Here is an 11456-nt window from a genome sequence, read left to right as displayed (position 1 = left end):
CAAATGGTATCTAATGTATTATTACTGTTGTCATTACTTTTTCCTGTCATTGTTTGAAATGATGTCTTATCTTCATGGCTTTCTGTTTGCCTTCACAATTATTGTAATGGTAAAAAATAAATGTTAAATAAAAGACATGAATATTATTATCTTAGGTTTTTAGATAGAAAGAGTGCTCACTAAAGTTTTCAGATGACACCTTTTGGCTCTCTGAGCAGCGCCATGGCAGTGGGCAAGAATGGGCACCTATGAGAGGCAGCAAAAAGGGAGCCAAGAAGAAAGTGGTTGATCCACTTTCTAAGAAAAATTGGTATGATGTGAAAGCACCAGCTCTGGTCAATATAAGAAGTGTTGGGGAAACACTAGTCATGAGAACTCAAGCAACCAAATCACATTGGATGGTCTCAAGGGTTGTGTTTTTGAAGTGAGCCTAGCTGATCTACAGAATGATGAAGTTGTGTTTAGAAAATTCAAGCTAATTACTGAAGATGTTCAGGGCAAAAACTGCCTAATTTCCATGACGTGGATCTTACCAGTGACAAAATGTGCTCCACAGTCCACAAATGGCAGACCATGACTGAAGCTCATGTTGATCTCAAGACTACCAATGGCTATTGCTTACTGGTAGTCTATTCTGTGTTGGTTTTACTAAAAGCACAACAATTGGATTCAGAAGACCTCTTATGCTCAGCATCAACAGATCCACCAAATCCAAAAGAAGAAGGAAATCATGACCTGAGAGGTGAAGACAAATGACTTGAAAGAAGTGGGCAATCAATTGATTCCAGATAGCATTGGAAAAGACATAGAAAAGGCTTGCCAATCTATTTATCTGCTCCATGACATCATTATTAGAACAGTAAAATGTGCTGAGGAAACCCAAGTTTGAATTGAGCAGTAATGAAAAAGCTACTGAGGATGAGACATGTGCTAAAGTTGAACAAGCTGATGGATACCTTTAACCAGAATTAAGAAATCAGCATGTATTTCATAGACCACTTTCAATAAAATGGTTAAGACCCATTGTTTTGCAGAAGACTTTTAGAGGTCATCAGTATTTTGCTAGTGCCCATTGTAAACACTGTTAAGTGCGTGGATATGGAAACAAAAACCTGGTATTGTTAATTCATATATACTTTGATAAATGCAAAGCATATCAGTAACCCTATGAAGAGAGGCCAAAGTCTTTAGAATATTATATAAGTTTACATACTGTCTGGAGTACCACTGACTGTCACCCTCTACCCCCAACTAATCTGTAACTAATCTAACATCTTCTCCTGCCACTTCTATATCCACCCCAATGTGTCCCAGGTAAGCACATCATTATTTTAAGGTCTATGTGTTTGTTTTTCCTCCACCTCAAAAATGGATCTCTCAGGTGTCTCTATGGTTTGCTTCCTTAGTGCTTGACCAGATCCAACCTTCTTGGTGTGGTCTCCCCTGATAGCCAATTAATACTGTAAACCACTGCCTGAACCTTCATTCCTTATCCTATTTCTCTGTTTTACTATTCCACATAGCATTTATCGCCGTTTAACACACCATGTAAATTTTTTAAATTATGTATTTTTTTAATTTAAAAAATACATGTATTTTTATTTATTTTCTTCTTTAATTGATTTCTAATGCCCAGAATACTGCCTGGCATAGTCAGTATTAAATAAATATCTGTTTATGTGACTAAATGATAGTGAGTCAACAAGGAAAATAAGCACTGAAAGAAATATAGAACTTGTCATTGCAAAGTGTTGCTCATTCATTTTTTACTGGCAAAGGCCAGTTTCCTCTCCTGCCTACCTGTAGGATCTGTCTTCTGAGTCCAGCTATCTGTCTCAGGATCTGACTTGCCCCAGACATTCAGAGCAGTGACGAATGTCCCCTTTCTGGGATAATTGCCATGTGGCTTCCTCTACAGCTCACAACATGAGATCATCTTCTCAATTCAGTAAGCCCTACTTTCACAAGAATGACACAGATAGGGTGAGGGCTGCAGTTGGTTATGGGGTCCTAGAGCTTGTCTGTAGAGAGTTTTAAGGTCTGTGCTTGAATTTAATGCCTTGGCTAGTTATTAAATGTATTAGAAAAAGGTTTATCTGAAGTAATAAAACATTCATTTTTAATATTTAAAAAATATATTCAAAAGAAGACAATTTTGTTAAGTTCTATGTACTTCTGAAAAGTACTTAGAAACAACTCAAGGTGTTAAAATATTATCAATAAGAGGAAATCTTAGCTTTGTTTCCTTGAACACATAAAGCTCATTTATTGTGGAAGCATTTATTTACATACACTGCTTACATTTACTGCTTAAGGAAGCAAAATATATAGTTCCTTAAGAAGGTTGAACAATTTAAAAAATTATGTAGCAGTTCAGTGATTTATCAGCTTGTTTAGGAAATCTTTTCTTCTGAAGGAGTAGGAAGGGAGTTGGAGCTCAACAGCCTTCAGCCTGTTTCCTCAAAACTTCTAGATGTTGAGTCCCCAAGTCAACACAGTTGTGCATAAAACAGTTCTGTGGTATCCACAGAATAATGTTCGGCATATAAACAACAGAAACAGTGGTCCCCTTGAACTCTTTCCTTCACCAGTGTTCTTTCTTACCAGTAAGTTAGGATCTATAAGTCTCACATTTTATAATAGAGTATCCTTTTAAAAGACTCTAAATATGACATTTCTGTTGGATTATAACATATCAATTTTCCTCTTGTAAGAAGAAAATTCTCACACAGAATAAGATTTGTCAGGAAGTGACAGCTGTTTTTTGTTGGATGTGGATTTAAGTAAATAGTTAAGACAGTGGAGCTTTTACTAAGATGATTTAATAAAGCTCATTAATGTGGTTGATTTACATAGCTGACCCGAATAGAATACAAAATTTATCTCTCTGCTGCAGTAATATGTCATCAAAACATATTGATGTATTAAATGCACTACAATGTTAAATTTTAATTCTAAGTTTAATCAAATATCTTAAGACAAAAGACAACACAAAGGGAGAAGAGATATTAGAAAGTAGTTTCCATTTATTTTCCTTTGTTTCTAACCCATGTAAAGAAACAAAGTCTACCTCATCAGGAAAGTATCCACATCCTTTCTGTTGTTTAAGAAAAACACACACACACACACACACACACACACACACACACACAAAACACTGAGTTATTTTTGAAATTATAGACCAAGGCTATTAGATCAATCAATATAAAAGCCAATGAGTTAGAACAGGGCTTTAGCTCTCAGTAAACATCCCCTGTCTCTATCAGCTATCTTCACAGTAATGAATCAGCAAGAAATCATTTGACCCAGCAAAACTCAGCCTTATCTCTGAATTGTGATTCATACAATTCTGAGCCTTGGAGCACTTCCATGCTCAGTTCGTTTAGTCCTTATTCACCACACAGGGGCTGAGGATATCACACAGTCCAGTTGATAAGTATGTGATTGCTCACATATTAAGATCTCTTAGTCCTCCTTGAGCTTTATAATAGAGGAAGGGAAGGAGGTTATATTATAGTTTGATTTCATTTGTTTCTGACAGTTAATAACTTGGCCTTGGCTGTGAAAGTTGTAAAATGTGAGAATTAAGCTATGAGTAGTAAAAATAAAAACAACTAGCAATATTTATTGAGTATTTATTTGAATGTTGACAGGGAGCATTCAAAATATTTCCTGAACACCAGTTCCTTTGATCCTTTAAGCAGTTCTATGAGGATTACTAGTCCCGATTGGAGAGATGAGGAGTCCTAGGCACAGGGGACCGCAGGCAAAGCGGCATACCTGCTGATCAGTGGGAGAGATGGGACTTGAACTTGAGAACTTGTTGGAGCCTGCACTCAACCACTATCCCATGATGCCTTTCGATAGCAGCAATGTCAATAATAGTGCTATTATGCCAAAAGTAATGAAATGAGAGCATGGATTTGGAGTTAACAATATGGGTTCAGGTTAAATCTGTGCACCAAACTAGTAGTGTGAACTAGAGCAAGTTATTTAACTTATCTAAGACTCAGTTTCTCAAAATGTAAGATAGATTTCATAAAGCAAGGCCAGGTGACAGGCTTACCTTCCTGAGTTCCCTTTGTCATCCATCTGTGGCTCCGTTCCCTCTGCTCCCTAGCCCCTGTGCTCCTTTTCTCTCCTGCAAGCAGGCCATTGAGAACCTCAATTCATTACATAGTGAAAACCTGTGAAATGCTCGGGAAAACCTGTAAATGGTCAAGGTTGTGCTTGATATTATGGATGCTACAAACTAGCTAACCAATGAGGGCGAGATCGAGGAAGAGCCCTAAATCATGTAGAGAAGCATTGTTTATAGAACTTGTTTTTCTGTGGATTTGCATTTCCTAAAGTGCATGCTTGATATCAATAGGAGTTACCAAAAATCAACAAATTAGTTTGGGGAAGAAAAGAAAAGAAAAATAAGTTTGGGGATAAAATTAAACAGATTTATTTTTGCAGAACTTTTATAATACACTCTGTGAGTTTCCAAGTGAAGTGTTTCCCAAACACGTCTAAAAGGAGGGAACCCTTCTTTATTTCCCCAGGTCACCTTGAAGGACCAGTAATTTAGTAGGAAAAAATTGGGGGAAGTTTTGGGCACCAGTAGGACTCAATGCTCAGAATTGTTTCTGTGACATAGGGAGTGGGACAATGAGACTAGCCACATACCTCTGATTCCTTTGTAGAGCCCGAACTGGAGCCTTTTGAGGAAGCTGTAGCCTGGCCCAGATTGTGCAACAGAACTAGATTGTTCCTAGAACTCTAAAATAACAGCTGATTCATGGCTTTATCTTATCAATCTCCTGGGATGTAGAAACCCCACGTACTAGTCCTCAGGCTGTTAGAGACACTGTAGAGAAGTCTCAGTTGTAGGTTATGGGTCAGGGACTTGAGAACGATTTAAGGGAATGATGTCAAGATTTACAGAAGACTAGAAAAGAGACAGAGGAGAAACAAAGATGATTTAAAAGTGGTAGACCTGTGACTAGCCCCTATTTGGTTATACCCACCCCAATCTTAATCTGAAGATGTTAACTGGGGAGACCTGTGTTGTTGAGGAGGTGGGTACCGCACAACTCCAGGGATGCACATATTTCAAGAATGGTGACTGTAGCCCTAGCCAGTTGCTCAGTGGATAGAGCGTTGGCCTGTGGATTAGCCCTAGCCAGTTTGCTCAGTAGATAGAGCATTGGCCTATGGACTAAAAGGACCCAGGTTCAAATCTGGTCAAGGGCACATGCCTGGGTAGTGGTCTTGATCCTCAGTAGGGGGCATGCAGGGCCAGCCAATTAATGCTTCTCTCTCATCATTGATATCTCTCTCTCTCTCTCCCTCTCCCTTCCTCTCTGAAATAAAATTTTATATATACACTGAGTGGCCAGATTATTATGACCACCCCATCAGTACTTCATTGACACTTCCAAAAATACTGAACATTGAAAACTTCCTAAGCAAATACTCTCAAGGTTTTATTATTATTATTATTATTTGCATAACTAATTCACTTCATTGTACTGATGGGGTAGTCATAATAATCTGGCCACTCAGTGTATATATGAACAGTGACTGTAGATTATGGGTTACAACCGGAATAAAGTCCTGCAGATTTGCCACCACAACCTACCTGGACATTAACCTTAAGCACTGAGTAAACTCACTGAAAATGTGTTCTGACAAAGTATTATTTTGGTCTGTCAGGCTGTAGATGGTTTGTCCATTAAGCAGAGCTCTTAAATGCAGAGGCAAAAAAAAAAAATCAAACAGGCCACCCAAACAGCTAAAAACTCCCAAGATATGAGTTCAAAAACACCAATGTGGGTAATTATGAATTTTTAAATTAAACCTCTATATTTCCTTTAGACCATTTCAGGAAGTTTTCTATACTTCCATGTTTCCAAGACAATCTCTTCCCTTGTTATTTTCTTCTATGTGAACAGGAAAACCCACACAAATTTCACTTGCCAACTCCCTGCTAAAACATGTCAATTGAGTATGAATCTTTGCTCAGGTTTCATGATTAGACTGTGTCTGAATATTTGTGTGCACTGAGGAACCTCAGTTTTACACAGAATCTGGATCCATTACTCACCTCGGCCATTAGGTTCTTTAGAGACCCAGGATGAAGTCTTCAACCTTCTGTGTTTCTACTTGTAAAAAGAAAAGAAAATTATCTTCCAGATTGAATATGTGTATGAAGTGATAAATTATTGTAAAGTGCTTTTCAAGAGAGTGTGCAATAAATGTTCAAGAATAATATTTCCAGTATTGAAGACATAAAGGTAAATTAGGCAACCCTTTTGTCTCCCCTGAGAACAATGATAGAATTCATATTTGAGTATCAGTCCAATTGGGGCAATAAGTACTTATTAGTTAATTCGGTATGAAAAAATGTGTTCTAATTGTCCATTTGATAATATTTATATTTTCCTAGAAGTTTGGAAATCTTTTGTTTTGCTATTTTCAATATTAAAAAATCCTTTAAAAGGAAGATATTGATTTCTAACCAAAAGGCAATTTCCTCATTAGTCAAATGTGAAATCTTGAGACTAGAAAAATTTTTAAAGTGTGGTCCAAATTATTAGCTCAGTAATGTTATATAACTCAAAGTATATATAAGGCAGAATTATAAACGCTTAATTATGTTAAAAATAACTTTAAGGTTATTAAATATATCATCCGTGCTTCTTAGTCAGGGTTCTGGCAATTTGAGAACTTTTGAAATTACTTTTAGAACACGACAGTTCATGTGTGCTGAAAACTTATGAAGGAAGTCTTTGTCTTTGTAGCATGGCTTGCAGTTTTGAAAGCTGAGAATCCAATTTTGCCAGTGTCATTTTATATATCTTTTCATTGATAGTGAATTTTTCCTGTAAATATATACAAATGTTTATTACTATAAATAAATACAAGTTAAACGATTCTATGCCACTGTGAACTTTTAAATGTTATTTGAGACCAAAGCCAGTATTTAAACTTGTAAGTGGAGGCGTCTTGGTCTACTTTCTGGTGCAGGAGGGATTTCTGGCTGCTATGGTTCGGCAACTTGGTGGATGGAATGTTTGTATATGGCAGAGACCATGGGGGGATGGGGAAGGGGACAGGAGCTGAAAGGGGATGGAACAGCTGACACACGATCTGGCCCTGTGTGAAAATCCTTACTGAAATTTTGAGGAACCACAAACTCCCAGAGGGTTAAACTCTTTCCTGTCTTTAATGAAAGGCAAGCATCGTGCTTCTGTCTGTTTCTGCACCTTTAAATAAGGGAGTAGAATCTAGATGAAGATTTCTTCAAGCCCTAGGGTCCATGATCATAATCTCACCATAATCGCCCCAGGTCTGGACTGCTTTGCAGACTAAAATAATTACATGTGTCAGTGATCAGGCTTGTTGGGGAGGCTGGTGACCCGATGGGTTCAGGGCACAGAGAGGGAGCTTGTGGACAACAACCTGGGAGATGTAAGTGTACAGGCAAAGCTCTAGCAAAAATTGGAGTGCATGGGAAAACACTTCTCATTTTGTTTTGCTGTAAAAGAGAGACCTCTTAACAAAGTTCAAGATTATGATGACTCAATGAATATTTAAATATAGTTCGTTCTTTCCTTTTTTAAGCCTTTTAAATGCAGAAATGTATAAAGCTTTGAGATTTTAAAGGTTTGAGATTTTAGAGAAAGAACACAGTGACATGAGACCAAAATGATGTTAAGGTGATGACATCAGCATCAGAATGCTGTTGCTAAGGTGAATCTGCTTTTCTCTCCAATCCAGATGGAAGGCTAAATAATTGCCCATTTCTGGTAAGGAATGTATCTATGACATGATCCCTTTTCTGCAGCAGATATAACAAAGCCAGATGCTTTCTCTTTGCACAAATTATTTTTAAAATAAAGATTAAAATTTTATTATAAAACCTAACACATGTTATAAGAGGAAAATTCAGAACGTTTTATGTAAGTTTAAAAATTTAATGTATGAAGAATATATACTGAGATCTAATTGGAGGTCAGAATGAGATAGTCTGATGAGTCAACCTGAAAAGAGGAGTATTTTGAATTTAGTGTAAAGGGAGATAGGGAAACATCTAGAAATGAAAATAAAATTCTGTCACCTTATGATTATTGATAGAGGGAAGGCAGCAAGGGGAGTCCTGGGTTTGAAGATAGAAGTAGTCACTTTATGGTTGTTGTCTGAATCATGGATGATGCCATTAAATGAGAGACTAGGGCATAGTCAAGAAACACTATCAAACAAACAAGGGGGGGAACTCAGCGAGAAATTGGAGGCCAGTGCCGTTGGACACAGAAGTCCCTCCCACATGAGCATCTGCCAGAGTTCTCCCTGGGGTTTGCATCTCTGCTTGTAACATGCTTCTCCAGTGATCCCATGATGAGCTTCCTCACCTCTGCAAAGCTCTGCTCTAAGCTTTCCTTCTCAAGGAGCCCTGTCCTGCCTACACGACTGTACCTCCTCCCAACCCCATCTCAGATCGTCTGATCCCCATTACTGTGTCCTACTTTCCCTTTTTCTTCTTTTTTCCTGAGCAGGTAACACCTTCTAATTTATTGTATAATTTGTATTTTAGAGCCAATGTGGTACAGTGGTAAGGAAAATGGACTCAGAAGCCAGCCTGCCAGGGCAAAGGGGCTCCACCACTGGCTAGTGTGAGCCCCAGAAAGGTTACTTCAGCACTCAGGGAACTTTTCCCATCTGTAAGGTTGGGATAATAAGAGCATGTTTTTCACAGTGTTGTACTTGACACATAGTAATTGCTATGGAAATGTTTAATAAATAGTCTCCTCCCCCGCTTCACCCCCAGGACTATGGGAACTTCCAAAAAGCAGTTATCAAGAGTGACATGTGGTGCAGGAAAGAGATGAGTGACACATTTTTCCCCCAGAAATTGATGTTTTTGTTGAAATACAGAATTTAGAAAGGGTTAAGTTATGGAAGGGTAGTTATGCCCATAGGTCACTGTACAGCCACCAGGGACCCTCTGCTGTCCAGAAAAACCTAGGAAAATGTTCTCCCAGGTTTGACTGAGTAGGAAGGCATTGAAGGCCTGGTCCAGCAAAGATACCCTGGAGCCACAAGGACTTCAGGTAACTGTGGTCCCAATAAGTGAATATAAAGTAGCATTGAAGCGGTCAATGGTAGATGACTCAAAAGTTTGTCAATCTTGAGGACCTTGATAAAGTAGGAAGATATGGCATCAGATACAAGTTATATGAGGTAAGCATATATGGACACGGTCCAAAGAACAAGAAAGAATAACAAAAAAGATTTATCTGGGCCAGTGTTTCCCAAAATGCATCCCCCAGAACAACATACTAGTTAGGTGTTTTTTAAATAAAAAGGTCTAGGGTTAACATTAATCCTTTAAACATGACAAACTCTGGAGATTCACAAAGTGCATTCTCAGAATAAAAGCTTTGAAAAGTCCTTTGGTAAAAGCACGTGTTTGATTGGTTATTCCAACCTTACTTTTCTGTGGTTCCTTTTCCTCAGGAACACTTTGAGACTAATGTCCATAGATCTCGCCTTTGGGATCACTGTGTAATTCTTCAAGCTCCTCCGGGTCAGGTCTGTGTCTTACGCATCTTCATACTTTCCATGTCTGGGCTGGGACCAATATATAGCAAGTATTTGATAACTCCTAGTCAGATCAGTAATAAAGTGGATCTAGGTAGAATGGCAATCCTGGGAGAAACAAAAAGAGATGGAGATGGGAATGAGAGTATTGAAAAGAGCATACCAAGGAACCTTCCACTGTAGTAAATCAAAACCAGTTGCGTTTACTGTTTAAATGCAAGTTTGTAATCAGAGCTGCATTTACCATACACACATGCCATACTTTATTTCCCACATCTAGTTCATACGTTCCCTTGAGATGACAGTGTCTTTCCTAGTCCGCGAGCTCACATACTCCCACTATTACCGAGGCTCACCCATGATCTCACCAAGATCATCTTTTTTTCAAACCTACCCACTTCAGAACCTTTTGAAAAAGACGTTATTCCCATTCCATTGAAGACCCTTGCCAGGGATCTGGGCTGCTCATTGACATACTGTTAGCTGGCACCAAAGTTGCATTCTCAATGAGTGTTTTTTACTCTCTCCTGGTTTGCACACACATGGTTCTGATGACCCTTGGAAGCCCCTGAGGAGGCGCCACTCCAGCTTTGATGCTTGCCCTTATGCCTCAAACACAATTTTCTACTCATCCAGTACCATATTCCAGTCTTCCCACATTTTGCTCACTTATTTAACAAATATTTATCATTAGTCCCATGTGCCAGGTACTGCAATAGGCACTTGGAATATGAACAAAACAAAAAAGCTTCCTGATCATTGGGGTGTTTGCATTCTAGAGGAGGAAACAGACAACAAAAATTAATCCTCAGGTGGATTATACATCAGGTGGTGGGTATTATGGAATAGAAAGGAAAAGTAGAGCAAGTGAATGAATCTCCTTCCATCCAATTACTACCAGACCCCTGCCAGCTTGGCCCCTCATTCAGAAGATGGGCAGGTGATAACAGATGGAAAAGTCCTTCAAATAATCCAACAGAAGGCAGAGCATGCCAACTTCCTCAACATTTCAGGTTTGGAGGAGTCACTTCTCTGTCAGAAGCACTACTTTAATATAAGGAGATGGAGACAGGGTCTAAGGATACTCATTCTTTATTGTAGTTGAAGGGTCAAATTATAGTGAACACAAGAGTAAATAATGAGGCGAGCATGATCATCTCCAAACTAGGCTACGAGAACAGTGAGCTGCAAAGATATGTGTGGTCTTAATGAGAAGAATAATCAGAAAAAGACTCCTTCCTTCCTCTTTGCACTTATTTTCAAAAGCCACCATTTTGAAAGGCAAATGGTCACTGGCAAGTTCCCCTCCCATGAACAGCGGGCAGCATAAGAATCCTCTTTGTCTCTTCATGTTCTTCTCTCTTTGGCCCACAAACATCTGAAATTCTTAAGCTTCCATAAACTTCACTCATATCTCAGAATCTTCTCTTCAACTGATCTCAGTTTCAGGGCTGGACATGTCCACGAACCTCTGACCTGATCTCTCTGCAATTTCAAATGCCTTTGGGCCTCAGGACAGGAGGCCTGAAAGGCAACTATTACTCCAGAAAGAACAATGTGACAGTTGAGATTGACCAACATGTTGGGACCCTTGCCTTAGGGTTATGGTTCCCAAACTGTGCCATGAGTCACCCTGGGAAACTACAGTGAATTCACAGGGGTTCCACTGGACATTTTATATTTCCAGGGGAAACACAGCAATGTTCAACATTTGCCGGACACTTACAAACTACTAATTCAAAGTAATTCACTTTCAGAATTAGGATCACACTACATTCCTTTCAATAATATCATATATCTCTGCAAAGTTGGACTTTCAGCAGTTGCTAAGATGAAAGCAAGTACTACACAAAAATCAATGTGGAGCA

At 38.7% G+C, this 11456-nt stretch overlaps 1 pseudogene; it reads left to right on the top strand.

The window, feature by feature from the left end:
• Window positions 1-222: 222 nt before the first annotated feature.
• LOC102260875 lies at window positions 223-962 on the top strand (annotated as a pseudogene).
• Window positions 963-11456: the final 10494 nt, after the last annotated feature.

The sequence above is a fragment of the Myotis brandtii genome, unplaced genomic scaffold (genome assembly GCF_000412655.1).
Source record: "Myotis brandtii unplaced genomic scaffold, ASM41265v1 scaffold71, whole genome shotgun sequence".
NCBI lineage: Eukaryota > Metazoa > Chordata > Mammalia > Chiroptera > Vespertilionidae > Myotis > Myotis brandtii.
This window is presented reverse-complemented; position numbering and strand designations above follow the sequence as displayed.